Raw genomic sequence first — 20593 nt, 5'->3', positions numbered from 1 at the left:
AACTTCATGCAGGGCCGCAACTTGCATTTCTATCAGTGAATTTGATAATGTTTTAAAAAAATGGTATTCGGGCACCTTTTCCCATTTTTGCATTGGTATTTCAGTTTATGGTATTTCTTGCATCATGAATGTTTTGTGTCTATCAAGTAGACAGATGTACAAGTCCAATAAAGACATATATACAAACATGAAACACACACAAACATACGACCTAGATAAACAGGTGTACTAGGAGACAAATGCACACGCGAAATACGCAAGAGAGGCATCTAGGCTCCTTATCATGTCGATGTTTCAATAGTGACTCAAGATGGCGATGGGAGGCTAGTTCCTACTAAAACGGCAATTAAATTATGTATGAAATAGTCTATTGGTATTAAACGGCAACATGACTTTAAACTTGTTGCTCATTCAATGTACAAAACATATTATATATTGCCCCATCAAGATGTCTACATGCCCATGTAGGTAACTGGGTCACGTGGTCCAAATTATGATAAGGATTGAGTCATCAGTCCTCGACATGAAATTTCACATTCCTACGCCATGACGACAGTGGACATTTGCACAAATTAATATTCACAATAAAAAAATCATCTTTAATGTAAATCTTGCAAATAATTTGCTGCCTAAAGTTCGCAAACTATATGCCCCCTTTCACTAGGTCTGCAAGCCATTTGCAAAACTGAAAGTTAACTAAGTCATCAGCTTTGCAAGGCAAATCCAAACACTCAAATTTAAGTCACCATTTACAAATTTAAGTCATCATTTACAAATCTAATTAAGTCATCCTTACAAATATAAGTCACCAACTTGGCAATGAATCCATAATTAGTGGGAATTGCATTTACTACTATAAATGATGAGGTGACGAGCGCTCCTCTATGATTTTTGTAGAGTACGTGCTTGGTGTATGATGATGGAATTGCACGATGTATTGATCAGGTGCAACCACACGTATATATGATGTACATGGTGGGCCACGACCACAACTATAGAGAATTAGGAGGTGGGTGTAATACACAATATGCACATAAAATATATACTCAACCCCCCCCCCCGCCCCCTCCCCCGCCCACCCCGCGCAGTCGAAGCGTCGACATTGCTGACGCAAAGACGCCGTGCGCAAGCCTTTGGTCATGATTTCTGCAAATTGTTGGGATGTGGGAATATGGAGAACATGAACGTCGCTATGAGTGACCTGATCCCAAACAAAATGAATATCGAGCTCAATGTGCTTGCTGCCGCGACGTGGACTAGGTTGGCGGAGTGGTAGACCACCAAGACATTGTCGCAGTAGACCACTGTCGCCTTGGTGACCTGGCACGAGAGCTCAAGAGGAAGATAACGAAGCCAGGAACACTCATCGACAACATTCGCCATGGCACGATACTCAGCCTCAGCACTGGATCGGGAGACCATAAGCTGCCGCTTGGACGACCACGAGATGAATAATAGCCCAAGGAAGACACAGAAACCCAAGTCGATAGCCTTGTGTCGGGGCAGCCAGCCCAGTCAGCCTCGGTGTAGGCGGTGATGTCGGTGATGTCGGGACCCCGATCCTAAGCCATAAGAATCTAGCCTGTAACACATCGCATCCCTTTGCGGTCTCACGCACAGTTAACCCCACGGCTGCAGCCTTACCTTAACCGGGACCTTTTGCGCCTTTTGACTCACGTATGCAATTGTGTCGCTAGCATTCCAATGTCAAAGAACCCGGATCGACAAGTCTAGTCATAAACCAAAGTGGCAGTACCACACAAGGACAGGCATACAGGACCCAACAAAGCAGTCACCAGCGAGTGTAGACGAGTCGTAGCAAGCTACAAGGACTCCATTACATCGCGTGACATTTCCCCAAAGGGGACAGACACAGCAGCTAAGAAGGACACATGTCGGTCAACCAATGTGTCCGGAGCAGTAGCGAGCTACCATGGCTCGTTGGATCACAAAGGGGCATTTCCCTGTAAGGAGTGCTACTAAAGTTCACGGCTAGGTAGTCGAACCCCATACATATCAAGTACGACACACGTACGCATGGCATACCGATATGTATAGATACATCGATGGCATCACAACATAACCATAAACATACAAGCTTTATTTAAGAGGCTCGGAAGAGCCACACACATAATATTACACAGTAAGGGTCTCACGACCCATAATAGCAGTCATTTAGTTACAAGCCATCGGAAGTGTTTAAAACTGTTTGAGTACAGACAGGAGAAACTGGAAGGCACATGGCCTGACTATACTACAGACCCAACCTAGGGCCAGATCATAGCTGGGACACCAGCTACTCGTCGTCGTCGATTTCTATGAAGAACCCTCCATTAGGGTCATTGGCAACCTCTGCAACATTTATTAAGCAATCATGAGTACGGAGGTACTCAGCAAGACTTTAGGATAACTATCTACTGATGCAATGTATCAAAAGGTATTGTGGGGTTTCATGCGGAAAGCCAGCATTTGACTCGTGGCTAGACAACTTGCATTTTTAAATAATTTTGACAACTTGATTTCTCGCACTCGAGTCCACTAATACCACAACAATACTCCATCGTGGAATCATTCCGTCTCCATACGGAAATGCCGTTCAGGACACTCACGCTTATCTTGATAATTTTATGAGTAGCCATTTAAGTTATCTATGAACAACATATGTCCCCAAGTAGTCCATATCCGCGGACGCGACTATTCGAATAGATCATAACCCTGCAGGGGTGTACTTCGTCACACACGCTCTCGCCACTTATCGCCATGTGCACGTCATGCACCTCGGCAACCTTCAAGCGGAAGCCGAGCGAGGGAGTCGGCCACGACCGTTAACCACATTAGTACCTAGTCCAGGTCTATCGCCTATCTCAGGGTAACCCGCACGGAAGTCCGGCCGAGGTTTCCGCCACGGCCCCAAACGATGTGCGCAAGGTTCCCAAGCCCACCATCCGGGTGCCACTTGGTACACCGTGCCACTGCCTACCGCATCACAGTCCACCTCTCAGGTCAGCACCATGCACGGCCTCCAGCATGACTATAAACACCAGAAACTACTTACAACTCCTGGACCGAGTACTAAGCGATTAATAAGTCGAGCGGGGTCATATTTCAGGGCCGAGCATGTGGTAGTATCTCGTCTTGGATTACATACACGGAACTCAGTTCCTAAGGACGGTTCCAACGAAACAACCCGCCATGTACTCCTACACGGCCTTTCACCGGTACCTTTACCAAATCAGGTTCAGCACACAACCTTTGCCTACCGAACACATTCTCACAATTCTGTTCATCTCCCAGATGACAGACCATACACAACTCTAAGCATAGCATGCATAGCAGGATAAGGCACATCATGGCTCAAGAAACTACCAGGTATGCTAGGTTGCAAGGTTCAGCTATTTACTGTGACAAAGATAGGTCATGCAAAGGAAGTGGGTTCAACTAACGTGGCAAAAGCATTTGAAGCATTTGATCCTAATGCAATAAGTAAGTGCAGGAGCAAGAACATGGGATTTATCGCGATGATCAAAATGGTTGCTTGCCTAATTGCTCAGAGGAGTGACGATATCCGTCAGGCGGATATTCGGTGGAATCCGGGGGAGCGGAGCCTACCGAAAGGAGTGACAACAATCAATATCAATCATATGCAATCAAGATGATGCATGAGCATGGCATGAGGATGCAAGGTGGTATAATATTATAGCTAACATGTATTAGGTTTGAGGTTGATTTGAATCAAATTCAAATATCACTTCAAACGAGGTATTCTCGGATACCATTTTAATTGATTCGACCTGATGCTCAGATCAACTTGCTTTTAACATGCATGGGATGACATGTTTGGTTGCTGGTTTGTAATTAGGACAGTGTTTGATCATGTCATTTATAGTGAAATTTAAATATTTTCCAAATTCCATCTACAAAGTGTTTATAAGAATTAACTTATTCATTAATCTACATGTTTGGGTTCTGTAACATTTTCAAACATGTCTGAAAATGACCTATTCTGATTTCTTGAATTTTTCTCATACTTTTTCATATATAAATTATTTTCATTGGAGTTACAGATTAATTTCTATGAATTTTAGAAGTTTTAAACATTTTTTGAATTATTTTTATACTAGAAAACCCCTTTATTGCGTCACTACTGCATCATCATGGCGTCAGCAGGTCAACTGACCTGATTAGGTCAAACCTGACAGGGGGGACCCACTGGTCAGCGTCTCAGGGGCTAATCCCGCGCTGACTAGCCCCTAAGTGGGTTTGACTTGGCCTTGGGCCAACTGTCAGCGAGCGATTAGGGTTTAAACTGTTGGAATTATGCCCTAGAGGCAATAATAAATATAGTTATTATTATAATTCCTGTATCAAGATAATCGTTTATTATCCATGCTATAATTGTATTGAATGAAGACTTATATACATGTGTGGATACACAGACAAAACATTGTCCCTAGCAAGCCTCTAGTTGTCTAGCCAGTTGATCAAAGATAGTCAGGGTCTTCTGATTATGAACAAGGTGTTGTTGCTTGATAACTGGATCACGTCATTAGGAGAATCACGTGATGGACTAGACCCAAACTAATAGACGTAGCATGTTGATCGTGTCATTTTGTTGCTACTGTTTTCTGCGTGTCAAGTATTTGTTTCTATGACCATGAGATCATATAACACACTGACACCGGAGGAATGCTTTGTGTGTATCAAACGTCGCAACATAACTGGGTGACTATAAAGATGCTCTACAGGTATATCCGAAGGTGTTCGTTGAGTTAGTATGGATCAAGACTGGGATTTGTCACTCCGTATGACGGAGAGGTATCTCGAGGCCCACTCGGTAATACAACATCACACATAAGCCTTGCAAGCAATGTGACTTAGTGTAAGTTGCGGGATCTTGTACTACAGAATAAGTAAAGAGACTTGCCGGTAAACGAGATTGAAATAGGTATGCGGATAGTGACGATCGAATCTCGGGCAACTAACATACCGAAGGACAAAGGAAATGACATACGGGATTATATGAATCCTTGGCCCTGAGGTTCAAACGATAAGATCTTCGTAGAATATGTGGGATCCAATATGGGCATCCAGGTCCCGCTATTGGATATTGACCGAGGAGTCACTCGGGTCATGTCTGCAGAGTTCTCGAACCCGCAGGGTCTGCACACTTAAGGTTCGACGTTGTTTTATGCGTATTTGAGTTATATGGTTGGTTACCGAATGTTGTTCGGAGTCCCAGATGAGATCACGGACGTCACGAGGGTTTCCGGAATGGTCCGGAAACAAAGATTGATATATAGGATGACCTCATTTGATTACCGGAAGGTTTTCGGAGTTACCGGGAATGTGCCGGGAATGACGAATGGGTTCCGGGTGTTCACCGGGGGGGCAACCCACCCCGGGGAAGCCCATAGGCCTTGGTGGGCTGGTGGGACAGCCCAAGAAGGCCCTATGCACCAAAGGATAAGAAATCAAAGAGAAATAAAAAAAGGAAGGTGGGAAAGGAGAGAAGGACTCCACCTTCCAAACTTAGTTGGATTCGGTTTGGAAGGGAAGGACTCCCCCCCCCCTTGGCTCGGCCGACCCCCTTGGGGCTCCTTGAGCCTCAAGGCAAGCCCCCCCCTCTCTCTCCTATATATAGTGCGGTTTTAGGGCTGATTTGAGACAACTTTTGCCACGGCAGCCCGACCACATACCTCCACGATTTTTCCTCTAGATCGCGTTTCTGCGGAGCTCGGGCGGAGCCCTGCCGAGATCAGATCAACACCAACCTCCGGAGCGCCGTCACGCTGCCGAAGAACTCATCTACCTCTCCGTCTCTCTTGCTGGATCAAGAAGGCCGAGATCACCGTCGAGCTGTACGTGTGCTGAATGCGGAGGTGTCGTCCGTTCGGCACTAGATCGTGGGACGGATCGCGGGACGGTTCGCGGGGCGGATCGAGGGACGTGAGGACGTTCCACTACATCAACCGCGTTCACTAACGCTTCTACTGTGCGATCTACAGGGGTACGTAGATCGGAAATCCCCTCTCGTAGATGGACATCACCATGATAGGTCTTCGTGGGCGTAGTAAATTTTTTGTTTCCCATGCGACGTTCCCCAACAGTGGCATCATGAGCTAGGTTCATGCGTAGATGTCTTCTCGAGTAGATCACAAAAGTTTTTGTGGATGGTGATGTGCGTTTTCTTGCCCTCCTTAGTCTTTTCTTGATTCCGCGGTATTGTTGGATTGAAGCGGCTTGGACCAACATTACTCGTACGCTTACGAGAGACAGGTTTCATCGCTACGAGTAACCCCGTTGCTCAAAGATGACTGGCAAGTGTCGGTTTCTCCAACTTTAGTTGAATCGGATTTGACCGAGGAGGTCCTTATATAAGGTTAAATAGCAATTCATATATCTCCGTTGTGGTGTTTGCGTAAGTAAGATGCGATCCTAGTAGATACCCATGGTCACCACGTAAAACATGCAACAACAAAATTAGAGGACGTCTAACTTGTTTTTGCAGGGTATGCATGTGATGTGATATCGCCAACGATGTGATGTGATATATTGGATGTATGAGATGATCATGTTGTAATAGATAATATCGACTTGCACGTCGATGGTACGGCAACCGACAGGAGCCATAGGGTTGTCTTTATACTAACGTTTGTGCTTGCAGATGCATTTACTATTTTGCTAGGATGTAGCTTTAGTAGTAATAGCATGAGTAGCACGACAAACCCCAATGGCGACACGTTGATGGAGATCATGGTGTGGCGCCGGTGACAAGAAGATCGTGCCGGTGCTTTGGTGATGGAGATCAAGGAGCACGTGATGATGGCCATATCATGTCACTTATGAATTGCATGTGATGTTAATCCTTTTATGCACCTTATTTTGCTTAGAACGACGGTAGCATTATGAGGTGATCTCTCACTAAAATTTCAAGACGAAATTGTGTTCTCCCCGACTGTGCACCGTTGCTACAGTTCATCGTTTCGAGACACCACGTGATGATCGGGTGTGATAGACTCAACGTTCACATACAACGGGTGCAAAACAGTTGCACACGCGGAACACTCGGGTTAAGCTTGACGAGCCTAGCATGTGCAGACATGGCCTCGGAACACATGAGACCGAAAGGTCGATCATGAATGATATAGATGATATGATTAGCATAGGGATGCTTACGACTGAAACTATACTCAACTCACGTGATGATCGGACTTGAGCTAGTGTAAGTGGGTCATGAACCACTCAAATGACTAGAGAGATGTACTTTTTGAGTGGGAGTTTAGCAAGTAATTTGATTAAGTTAAACTCTAATTATCTTGAACATAGTCTAAGTCCACTTTGAATATATTTGTGTTGTATATCATGGCTCACGCGACAGTCACCCTGAATTTTAATACATTCCTAGAGAAAGCTAAGTTGAAAGATGATGGAAGCAACTTTGTAGACTAGGCTCGTAATCTTAAGTTAATCCTACAAGCTGGGAAGAAGGATTATGTCCTTAATGCTGCGCTAGGAGATGAACCACCCGCTACGGCTTACTAGGATGTTAAGAACGCTTGGTTAACACGTAAGGAGGACTACTCAGTAGTTCAATGTGCAGTCTTGTATGGCTTAGAACCGGGACATCAACGTCGCTTTGAGCGTCATGGAGCATATGAGATGTTCCAGGAGTTGAAGTTCATCTTTCAGAAGAACGCCCGGATCGAGAGGTATGAGACCTCTGATAAATTCTATGCTTGCAAGATGGAGGAGAATTCGTCTGGCAGTGAACATGTGCTCAAAATGTCTGGGTACTCAAACCGTCTAGCTGAGCTGGGGATTGAGCTCCCACAAGAGGCTATCACTGACAGAATCCTTCAATCACTGCCGCCAAGCTATAAAGGCTTTGTGTTGAACTACAACATACAAGGGATGAACAAGTCACCCGGCGAGTTGTTTGCGATGCTGAAAGTCGCAGAGTCTGAACTCCGTAAAGAGCATCAAGTGTTGATGGTGAATAAGACCACTAGTTTCAAGAGAAACGACAAAGGCAAGAAGGGTAATTCGAAAAAGAGCGGCAAGCCTGTTGCCAATCCGACGAAGAAACCCAAAGCTGGACCTAAGCCTGAAACAGAGTGCTACTATTGCAAGGGTATGGCTCACTGGAAGCGCAACTGCCCCAAGTATCTGGCTGATAACAAGGCGGCCAAAGAAAAATCAGGTATATTTGATATACATGTTATTGATGTGTACTTAACCGGCTCTCGTAGTAGTGCCTGGGTATTCGATACCGGTTCTGTTGCTCATATTTGCAACTCGAAACAGGAACTGCGGAATAGGCGAAGGCTGGCGAAAGATGAAGTGACGATGCGCGTAGGAAATGGTTCCAAGGTTGATGCAATCGCTGTCGGCACAGTTTCAATTCAGTTACCATCAGGATTAGTTATGAACTTGAATAATTGTTATTTAGTGCATGCGTTGAGCATGAACATTATATCTGGGTCTTGTTTATTGCGAGACGGTTACTCTTTTAAGTCAGAGAATAATGGTTGTTCTATTTCTATGAGTAACATCTTTTATGGTCATGCACCCAATGTGAGAGGATTGTTCATATTGAATCTTGATAGTGATACACATATACATAACATTGAGACCAAAAGAGTTAGAGTTAACAATGATAGCGCCATATTTTTGTGGCACTGCCGCTTAGGTCATATTGGTGTAAAGCGCATGAAGAAACTCCATGCCGATGGACTTTTGGAGTCACTTGACTTTGATTCACTTGACACGTGCGAACCATGCCTCATGGGCAAGATGACTAAAACTCCGTTCTCCGGAACAATGGAGCGTGCCAGTGACTTGTTGGAAATCATATATACCGATGTGTGCGGTCCGATGAGCGTAGAGGCACGCGGCGGCGTTATTTTCTCACCTTCACTGACGATTTGAGTAGATATGGTTATGTCTACTTAATGAAGCACAAGTCTGAAACATTTGAAAAGTTCAAGCAATTTCAGAGTGAAGTTGAAAATCATCGTAACAAGAAGATCAAGTTCCTACGGTCTGATCGTGGGGGTGAATATCTGAGTTTCGAGTTTGGTGCTCACTTAAGACAATGTGGAATTGTTTCACAGTTGACACCGCCAGGAACACCACAGCGTAATGGTGTGTCCGAACGTCGTAATCGTACTTTATTAGAGATGGTGCGATCTATGATGTCTCTTACCGATTTGCCGTTATCGTTTTGGGGTTATGCATTAGACACAGCTGCATTCACTTTAAATAGGGCACCATCAAAATCCGTTGAGACGACACCATACGAACTGTGGTATGGCAAAAGGCCAAAGTTGTCGTTTCTTAAAGTTTGGGGATGTGATGCTTATGTCAAAAAGCTTCAGCCTGAAAAGCTGGAACCCAAAGCGGAAAGGTGCATCTTCATAGGTTACCCAAAAGAGACAGTTGGGTACACCTTCTATCTCAAATCCGAGGGCAAAGTGTTTGTTGCTAAAAACGGAGCTTTTCTCGAGAAGGAGTTTCTCTCGAGAGAATTGAGTGGGAGGAAGATAGAACTTGATGAGGTTGTCGAACCTCTCATCCCTCTAGATGGTGGCGCAGGGCAAGGGGAAACCTCTGTCGTTGCGACGCTGGTTGAGGAGGAAGTTAATGATGATGATCATGAAACTCCGGTTCAAGTTCCTGTCGAACCACGCAGGTCGACGAGACCACGTGCTGCTCCACAGTGGTACGGTAATCCCATTTTGTCAATCATGTTGTTAGACAACAATGAACCTGCAAATTATGAAGAAGCAATGGTGGGCCCAGATTCCAACAAATGGCTGGAGGCCATGAAGTCCGAGATAGGATCCATGTATGAAAACAAAGTGTGGACTTTGGAAGTACTACCTGAGGGCCGCAAGGCTATTCAGAACAAATGGATCTTTAAGAAGAAGACGGACGCTGACGGCAATGTGACCGTTTACAAAGCTCGACTTGTGGCAAAGGGTTTTTCACAAGTTCAAGGAGTTGACTACGATGAGACATTCTCACCCGTAGCGATGCTTAAGTCCGTCAGAATCATGTTAGCAATAGCTGCATTTTTCGATTATGAAATCTGGCAGATGGATGTCAAAACGGCGTTCCTTAATGGTTTCCTTAAGGAATAGTTGTGTATGATGCAACCCGAAGGTTTTGTCGATCCTAAGAATGCTAACAAGGTGTGCAAGCTCCAGCAATCCATTTATGGACTGGTGCAAGCATCTCGGAGTTGGAACTAACGCTTTGATGAGGTGATCAAAGCATTTGGGTTTATACAAGTGGTTGGAGAATCTTGTATTTACAAGAAAGTGAGTGGGAGCTCTGTGGCGTTTCTAATATTATATGTGGATGACATATTGCTGATTGGAAACAACGTAGAGTTTTTGGAGAGCATAAAGGATTACTTGAATAAAAGTTTCTCTATGAAGGACCTAGGAGAAGCTGCTTACATTCTAGGGATTAAGATCTACAAGGATAGATCGAAACGCCTGATAGGACTTTCACAAAGCACATACCTTGATAAAGTTTTGAAGAGGTTCAAAATGGAACAGTCCAAGAAAGGGTTCTTGCCAGTTTTACAAGGTACGAGATTGAGTAAGACTCAGTGCCCAGCAACTGATAAATATAGAGAGCATATAAGCACCGTCCCCTATGCTTCAGCCATACGATTTATCATCTATGCAATGATGTGCACTAGACCAGATGTTAGCCTGGCCATAAGTATGGCAGGCAGGTTCCAGAGTAATCCAGGAGTGGATCACTGGACGACGGTCAAGAATATCCTGAAGTACCTGAAAAGGACTAAGGAGATGTTTCTCGTGTATGGAGGTGACAAAGAGCTCGCCGTAAAGGGTTACGTCGATGCAAGCTTTGACACAGATCCGGACGACTCTAAGTCACAGACCGGATACGTATTTATTCTTAATGGGGGTGCGGTAAGCTGGTGCAGTTCCAAGCAAAGCGTCGTAGCAGATTCTACATGTGAAGCGGAGTACATGGTTGCCTCGGAGGCGGTTAAGGAGGGTGTCTGGATGAAGCAGTTCATGACGGATCTTGGAGTGGTGCCAAGCGCACTGAATCCAATAACCTTGTTCTGTGACAACACGGGTGCCATTGCCTTAGCAAAGGAACCACGGTTTCACAAGAAGTCCAGACACATCAAGCGACGCTTCAACCTCATCCGCGACTACGTCGAAGGGGAGGACGTAAATATATGCAAGGTGCACTCGGATCTGAATGTAGCAGACCCGCTGACTAAACCTCTTACACGGGCAAAGCATGATCAACACCAGACACTACAAGAAATATGCTCATACATGACGATTTTTAAGATGTCGTTGATGAATTCGTCATAAATCTATGACGATTTCATCCACAATCATCATAAACCGTTGTGGGGATCAAATCTACATATAAATTACGACGATGTGAGTCAAAATCATCGTAACCGCATAAGATGAGATCGTCATAACTTTTACGACGATTACAAAAATGTCTTAACATGTTCTAACCAATCAGAACTCTTCCCACGGATCAATGACATGGCACCCATCCATCCATCCATCTATCTCACCATCTCACATCCATCCATCCATGTATTTACAGAAAAAAAGAAAACCCCACCCACAGCCCAAACCCTAGCTCAGACCCCTCCCTCCTCCCCATCTCCTCGCCGCCGCCACCTCCTCCCCGTCCCCGCCCCCTTCCGATCCTGTCCTTTCCCCGCCACTCCCACCCATCGCCCACCTCGCCATCCTCCTCACCCACCGTTCCCCGTTCAACATACCTCCCCGTTCCCCGTTCCCCTCCATTTTCTACCTCTCCTGCAGGATCCAGATCCAGGAGAGCTCCCTCCCTCTCCTGCAGGATCCAGATCCAGGAACGCACCCTGAACCGTGCAACCGCCAGTCCGGGCGGAGCTGACCCCGATCCGATCAGATCCCTCACCGCCCGCCCTCCTCAGATCTCCCCACGCGCTCGGATTTTTGACATAGAGGTTTGTGGCACCGCGGTGCTGCTGCTATTGCCGCTCGGTTGCTTTGAACAGCGGGAAGCCCGTCTCTTGTCGCGGTTGCTTGATCGAAATGTGATCTTCTTCCTGTTGCGCAGGTCCGCAGGTCCTGCCGGTGGGGGTCCGCGTCTGGAAGCTCCTCGGCTGCTGCTGCTTCTTGCTTCGGGTGCTCAATAGCAAACCCAGCCGGCAGAGATGGGGGTGGCGGGGGAGAAGTTCCAGTTGGGGACAGTGGGGGCGCTCAGCCTCTCCGTGGTCTCCTCGGTCTTCATTGTCATCTGCAACAAGGCGCTCGTGAGCGCCCTTGGCTTCATCTTAGGTATGAGATCCAATCTCGCGCTCTCCAGATGTGCTCCACTCCTTCTCTTTGCTACCAGCGCTTCGCCTCCCTGGTCGTATTCTCTGCATTCATTTCAGTCTTAAGTCTTCTCCGTGATCAGTGAAATATACTACTACTATCATTCAGGGTCGTTCATTGTAAAGCCGTCACACTGCAAGGAATAGCGTCAATGATAACGTAACAAGTACTGCATTTTCTAGGAGTATCAACTCTGGTAGCATCCCTAAATTAATAAGTATAATATACTGTATTAGTAGCAACTTAGGCTGACTTGATAGCTGTGACTAGTGACTAATCTGTGCATGTTCCCACGAGAGATGCTGCAGTCCATTCACTTTACAGCTGCATTTATTTGAGACAAAACCAGCACTTTATCTTTGCGGAAGAGATGGCTGACAGGGCTCCGATTAGAATTTTGTTCTGCAGGGGCTGCGGCTGTACGATGCAGACAAATCCATTCTCCGTCTGGAGGCGAATTCGGAGGCAGCACTTCTGGACTGCTGCTTCAAGGATGAGTCTGTGGCATTTGCCGGCGGTTCGGATGGATGTGTAATAAGGTATCAACAAAACTAGCTGGGTCACCCGCGCATTTACGCGGCTAGACTTTGAACATATATTTACCCATACAATTTGGATTGTAATGGTGTTTGGTGATCAATAGGTTGATCATTATTTTCATATCAGTATGCTTTATAAATGTTAGTTCTGAAAGTATATCATTGATATGTAATCATAGTAATTCAACTGGACAATACAGATATTATTATTTATACACTCCTAATTTTACAAACATCGGAAAATTAATCTTTGTCATATTTTTATTTTATATAGTCGGGTGACAATGGCACCCAAGAAGGATAGTAATTTATGCTACTTTTATAATTTATAAACAAATTTTGACGCAAGAACATAATCAAAATATCTAGAGTATGTCTTACATCTATGTATGTTTCTTGTTCCTTCAAGTCATCTTTAGCGTTGTGGTGGCTCATGCATTCATGCCCGCATATTTATTATATATTTTCATGATGTTTTCGATGCCTAATCTGTCCTTTGATGCTAATTTGTATTCCTTCAAATTCTGTTCTACATATATCATAGAGTTTGACTCAATTGTTCGTTTGTCAGTTCCCTTCAACACAAATACAACTACCAATTAAGATCATCAAGCTTACATGACTGGGACATTGATAGGTTCTCTAAGAGTTGTGCGACTTTTCCATGATGGTAGTCCTTCAACTATAAGTACACAATGTTCCATATTCCGAAAAAATATACTATATTTTGATATTTTCATTTTCCAATTGACGGCTTTAGCTATTATTTTCATTATCATACATCAACAATTAGTAAAATGGCATACAAGAGAAAAAACAACTTGCGGTTAACACAACAATTGTTACTCTTAAATGTCCAACCCATATACTTCTTTTGCGTGTAACAACCCATATAATTTTGCCCATATTAGTGCCCATGGTCAAAGGTTGTGTGCACTGACTGCATGTTCACTTATGCAGTTTATATTTTGAAATTGACGTGTATTTTTCCTATGCATGCATATTTTACATTCTTTCACATCGTCATTCTCATGACTAATTTTAATGAACAATACTTCATTTAAACTTTGTTATTATTTTACTTTGCGGGAATGGAATATAAATTGTTGTCACTTAGATGTGTCTCGTTGACCATTCAAGATTCATTACAACATATTAAATAGGAGTATTTTGGTAATATTTTTGCTCTGCATACGTACACATCTTGTCTAAAATACCATTTATTAAGGGAAGCGGAAGTGTATAATCCTAACATGAAGCACTAATCAAGAGTGTGTTTTTAGAGCTGAAAACCCCAAAAATCTCGACTTGGGACAATATTTTTTATTGAAAAATCAAAGAACCCCGAGAACATATTATATTTGGATACGTTCCTTATTTTATTTTTCTGATGAATCAGACCCTTCTTTCTTCTATTTTCCAATCGGACTCTTAATTTTCTGTCCAGCTGCGTAGTGATTGCGGTCACAAAATACTACAAACCCAAAAATATCGAATTGGGACAATATTTTTATTGAAAAATCAAAGAAGCCAGAGAACATATTCTATTTGGATACATTCCTTATTTTATTTTTCTGATGAATCACACTCTTCTTTCTTCTATTTTTGAATCAGACTCTTAATTTTCTGTCCAGCTGCGTAGTGATTGCGGTCACAAAATATAGCGGATGTGAAATTATCTGATGACTGGTTCAATTTTGTTCGATTCAGTATTAGTATTGCGTGGGTGTGACTCAGATTTAGTTGGTAAAAATGTACACCTCTTTGTCCCGTCCCGGTTCTATACATCTTTTTACGTGAAACTTTCCACCATGTAATCTTGCTCCTTCTCTACATCCTTCATTGTCAGGGTCTACTATTTGTTAGCCACACGTGAGTGCTATTCCTATCTTTTATGTCTTTTTAATATAGGACTCTACTATATATGGCTAAGTGTCCGTGTGGTTCCCTAATTGTATACGTGATGTTGCCCAAAATCAATCAACTGAACGGGTTGATGCTCGTCGTATGCTTCTGCATGAAAACTAATCAGTTGCACCTGTCTTGCCGAAAATATATATTGCTTTTACACGTACATATGTATATATAGATTATTTATTGTTGCACATGGATTCTTTCTTCTTTGCCGGAACTCTGGACCTTGCTAACGCTGGTGCCTAGTACGTGTGTCAACCGGACTACTCCCTCCTTTTCTTATTATAAAAGCATGTGGATCCGGTCTAAACATTTATTTGTTTGTACGTGACAGATTGAACTACTTTTACGTAACAATATTATTTGCATGTAACGCTTCTTATTTTTCTTTTAATAATAGAATAGATCTCAGCCGTTGAGATGTCATAACTTTATATAGATAAATCATTACGGTTCGTTTTCTATCGATAGATTAGTTGCAACACTCCACGAAGTCCATGTGCTTCGTCATCACACAAACATAATGCTTGTAGCGTTTCTCTTTTCCAAATGCAGGGGCACCGTCCTCTATTCTGACTAGAGCTCCCTTCGAGGCTCCATGTTAATTCTAAGAGACAGAAGTAGAAATAAAATCTGATCCATCCAACTAGAAGATCTAATTGTATTGACGTGTTACACTTCATGAAGCCTGGTAGAATTCGTTCAGAGTATGGCAGTAGGAATTGTCTTATTTACCTTTGTAATTATTTAAGGTAAACTATGAAGTTAGAATAATTTCAGTTACATATCTATGTACTTTATTTCGGCAGAAAAATTTAAGTATACAATGAAAATGAAAATAATTTAGACAAAGCTAATGTAATCCCATCTATGTCCGCTGCTTGGCTTTATGGGTGGAATTCTGATAATACGATTTGTCTGAGTCACTTTTATGTGTTTTGCTTTTAGTTATGTGTTTAAGGTAAATATTGGGCAGATGAAAGTTGAAATTTAATGCTGAATGCCAACTATTTGAGAGATGCATGCTAGGGGCATATATGATTCTAGACTCCTAAAACTTTTTAGTCCCTTACATACTTTTGGCTAGCTCATGTCACACTGCAAGCAATTCAATAATGTGATATCTCAAACTACTTTACCATCTCTTACAGGCAAGGTGCATGGAGGTAGGCTCAGCTTCGGCGTCTTCCATTGGACTGCCCCGCTGCTGCCGGCGACGCTGTTTGGCATCGGCACGGTGAGCTCCTCTCCCTCCTCTGCTTTGTGCCTTCTGTCCCCGGTTGCTCTGATGATCCTCGTGGCCTTCGAGCCACGGTCATGGTGTGGGTCTATGGCCATCGTTCCATGGCTGTCTGGCAAAGTTGTCAGAATCGTGATTCTGAATCGGATCGGAAAGTCTTCGGTAGAATCGAGTCGTAGAATCGAGTTGTAGAATCGAGTCGTAGAATCTAAGATTCTATGCGATCCTACCAGTACAATACTTTTAGACATTTCCGTGTAAAATTTCATGAACAAATATGTTTTGTGAGCTACACAAAATCAAAATGGAGGAGTTTTTGTAGTGAGCGTGTATGTGCTTAAAATATATGTTTTTTGGTACAACTCACACCAAAAAGAAATTCATCGTGAAATTATGTCGAGAGGTAGTGTACATATGTAAAAAATTAACATGGTAAAATTATATAGGATAAGCTCATAAGCAGAAGTAGAATTCAGCATAAACCATAGGTCTCCGACATATATATTCATTAAAGGGCATAGTCACAAATATGCTGGTTCAGCCTGAGCGGACAATAGTAAATAGTTCACTAAGTTTTTTGTAGAATTGATTCACAGTTGTCTGGGTTTTACTCTTGTTTGCCAGCTGATCTCCAACATGATCTTGGTCATTCTCTTCTATGGCATTTACTTCATGAGAATCAGTTGCTATCTGTTCTAACTTCCTCTTCTTTGCATCACTCTGTTCTTCCTGACATTGTAACAGCTCCAGGAACATTGCTCGGACATCATCGGGTACTTTCGAACAAGGCTCCGAATTAAACCGAGTGCCTGCCAAATGATGCTTCAGTCTGTAAATCCCTCCACCTCTAACAACAGAGCAATACTTGCATCTTACAGTCTTCTTTTTAGGATCAACTTCCTCTCCATGACCCCATCCAATGTGAGACCGATTTCCGGGAGAATTTTTCCTTTTCGTTTTACCTTGGCTAGCAGTTATAGTCGACAGATTGCCCTAAAATAAATAAAAACGAAAAAATAAGAGTAGTGCCAATTAGGAAGTAAAGCACATAAGTAAGATAGCAGTCTAATTACTAGACTTTCTAGCTGATCATTAACAACAAGTCTAGCAATTAGTGACCAGCTAGATATTCTATTAATCGGCTTGTAGTGATCGGCTAGAAATTATAGTACAGAGACAATGGATGGATCGGATAGAATACAGTACAGAGACAATGGATGGATCGGATAGAATACTAGAAACACTGATCAGCCATTAGCCGTATGGTAGCGACTCAGCTAGAGTCGTTCATGGTAGCGACTCAGCATGCGATTTTACACGATCCTACGACTTGTAGCTAGACTTCACAGCGACTCAACAAAAAACGACTATGCTTGCGTTTTGGGTCGTTTCCTACATGTAGGGTCGTAAAGTCTTATGCCTTTAAGATTCGAGTCGTGATTTTGACAACTTTGCTGTCTGGTAGGCTGCCAGAGTCCTTTCATAATCATCATGCCACTATTTGTTTTTAAGTTTGCTCGTTTTTCTGCTTACCATGCTAGCTAACACTAGCCTACCTGATGCAAACTTGCTGAATATATGTATGGGTAGTTCCTGGTGGTCACTTATTATCCAAGGGAGTAGTTTTGGTACTTAACGAATGGTGTTTCAGCTAGCTTGCACCTCATCTAGCTACTCATTGTTATTGTTACCTAAAATAAAATTGCTTGGTGCTGGATAGACATTGTTTTGCATGACGAAATCCTTTAGTTCGCGTATGATGGATGGGTGGTTCCTACCCGTGGAGGTCCTTTATCAGCCTAGTTTTTTTTGTAGTACAAATTAATTTGTAGTGGCTATCAATGCAATAGTGGCTATCAATCCAATAGCAGAAAATGCTTACAAATTAATTGGTGTAGTGCTGCTGTGTACGCATACCCTATAGTTCATGCATGTCCTATAGTCCAGTGCGGTGGTGAGTTGCGATCTCGTGCGGTGGTGGGTTGCGATCTCATGCGGTGGTGGTAATGTAAAGCAAGTTCCAGTCATAGTGTCTCTGTCTTTTTAATGCTCTGAAGGACATAAGTATGCTACCACCATCACAGGCTCACAACACATATTGTAGCTTTATTCTACTCTAAAAGAACCCAGAGAAGATTAATCTGCAGCAGTTTTCTCGCCAACTTTGGTAACGAGAGTATATCTGTTACTTCATATTACTGAAGATCTGAACATTTTCATTTATTTCTGCCTCATATTTTGTTTAAACTTACGCTACAGTTTCACCTGAGATGATATTTTGTTCTTCGAAAGACGTTTTTTTTTTAATTTAGCATTGCCATCTAGTTCCTGCGCCTAAACAATACATTACTTTGTTTGGATGCAGGTATAGTAGAGCCCATAAAAGCTGGTATCAGGGATGCAAAACAAGGAGTGGGGAAGCAAGAGCAGGATGACTTCTTCATAGCGAGTGCTAATTTCTGTATTTTCTTTTGAGATTTTTCTGGGTTGATGCTTCAGCTGTGAAAATGGGTATCTGAAAGTGCGTTATATCGACTAGAGGGGGGGTGAATAGGAGATTTTTAGAATTTCATCACTGAGGAAATTCCTTTTGAGGAAATTCCTCACCGATGACTAACTTACAGCGGAAACAGTTAAGGATCAGTTGTGCAATTGTTCACAGCAGCAGTATTACAGAGTGAAGATTATGAAAACAGATTGCACAGCAAGCAGGCATGCAGAATACAGATGAAGATTTACTCAAGTGAAGAATTCGGGGTTGAGGAAATTCAGAGAAAGTCTTCAGCAAATTCTTCAAACAGTCATAGTGAAAGTCATCAACACATAATACAGATAAAGTAAAGAGTTGATGATTTAGAACCCGATTCTTGGTGAAGACTGTTGTTGATGACCCAGTTCCAACTGCTGTGACAGTTGTACATCTGGTTTGGAGCGGCTTGGTATTGAAACCAAAGGACACCCAGTCCTGGGACACACAGTCCCTACCGTATTCTCCTTGAGCTAAGGACACACAGTCCTCGCCTAACACTCGTGGTAAGTCTTCAGGGCAGACTTCCAAACCCTCACAAACTCGGTCACCCGGCGATCCACAATTGACTGCTGGATTGCTCTAGACCATGACGCCTAACCATCTGGAGGATGCACAGTCCTCAAAGGTAAAAGGCTTCAGTCCCACACAGGAACAACTTCTTCAGTGATGCTCAATCACTAGATTTGGTTTGTGGTTTCGGTGGGTGGTGTATTTCCTCACTGATGATTTACTCTCGAAAGCTCTGAGGAATTGGGTTGCTCTTATGACAAGTGTCAGTTTCTAGCGGAGCAGCCAACCAGCTAGTGGTTGTGGGGGGCGGCTATTTATAGCCTGGGAGCATCCCGACATGATTTGACATTAATGCCCTTAAATAATATGACCGTTATAGTGGATAAGATCAGTGACTTGGCGTGGCTTATCGAAACGGTCGGGACTCTCAACTGTGAGAGTCCTCATGTCACTCATATTCCTCACTTGAGGCATTTGGTAGGATTTGGCTTGGGTTGAGCATCATGAGGAAATTCATTCCATAGTGTTACTTTGACCCCCTTTAACAGTACGGTGTTCCTATTCATCAAATGCGAAGAAAGTAAAACAGAAAGCGAAAATCTTCACGCTTCAATTTCTTCAGAACGATTTTCTTCAAGAATCACCGATCTTCTCAATATCAATATCTTCATGAGGAATATCAATTTCATCGCAGATTCTTCGCGATTTATTTCTTCAACTTCAGACCAATTTCTTCAACTGAAGACATATATTTTTAGGGGTCGATATTCTTCAAATATCTCAAACTCCTCAATGACTTATAGATCCTGTGTACACTTAAAAACACATTAGATACTTAACCTATAAGTCTTCAAACCACCAAAATCACTAAGGGGCACTAGATGCACTTACAATCTCCCCCTTTTTGGTGGTTGATGACAATTAGGTTAAGTCTTCAACAGGGATCAAAGATATGAAGTGTAAATACTCATTTGAGGAATTTGAAAACAAGATTCACAGAGACTCCCACTGAAGATGTGCATACCTTGAGGATTTTGCTTTTATAGCATACGCACATTGATGATTTATATCATGGAGATCTCCCCCTGAATCTTGTAAATCATGCATACATATAACATATCATATGAAGAAAATGAAGATGCATGATGACAAATGGTATCTGACGAATTTCAGCATGCGTGCATTAAAACTTGAGGAATAAGCATGCGAAGAAAAACGTTCAAAAGCGTCAGAGTACCATCGGGCTTAAGTTACAACTCATTACATAAAAACTTCAGAAGAGCCAAGAGTTTGTAACTTAAATATAGTTCATAAGCCCCAAAAATAAATCCCGTTTGAAGACTAACTCTCAAGTTTCTCCCCCTTTGTCATCAATGGACAAAAAGGGACAAACTGAGGACTAACGCCCGTGAAGACTTCATTGCTTGGCAGTTGAGGAAGATCCTTGGCGCTTCTTGGGTGTAGTCTTCTTCCTTGG

Source organism: Hordeum vulgare, chromosome 6H, assembly GCF_904849725.1.
Source record: "Hordeum vulgare subsp. vulgare chromosome 6H, MorexV3_pseudomolecules_assembly, whole genome shotgun sequence".
NCBI classification, from domain to species: Eukaryota; Viridiplantae; Streptophyta; class Magnoliopsida; order Poales; family Poaceae; genus Hordeum; species Hordeum vulgare.
The sequence above is the reverse complement of the archived record's forward strand: the minus strand, read 5'-3'. Positions refer to the sequence as shown.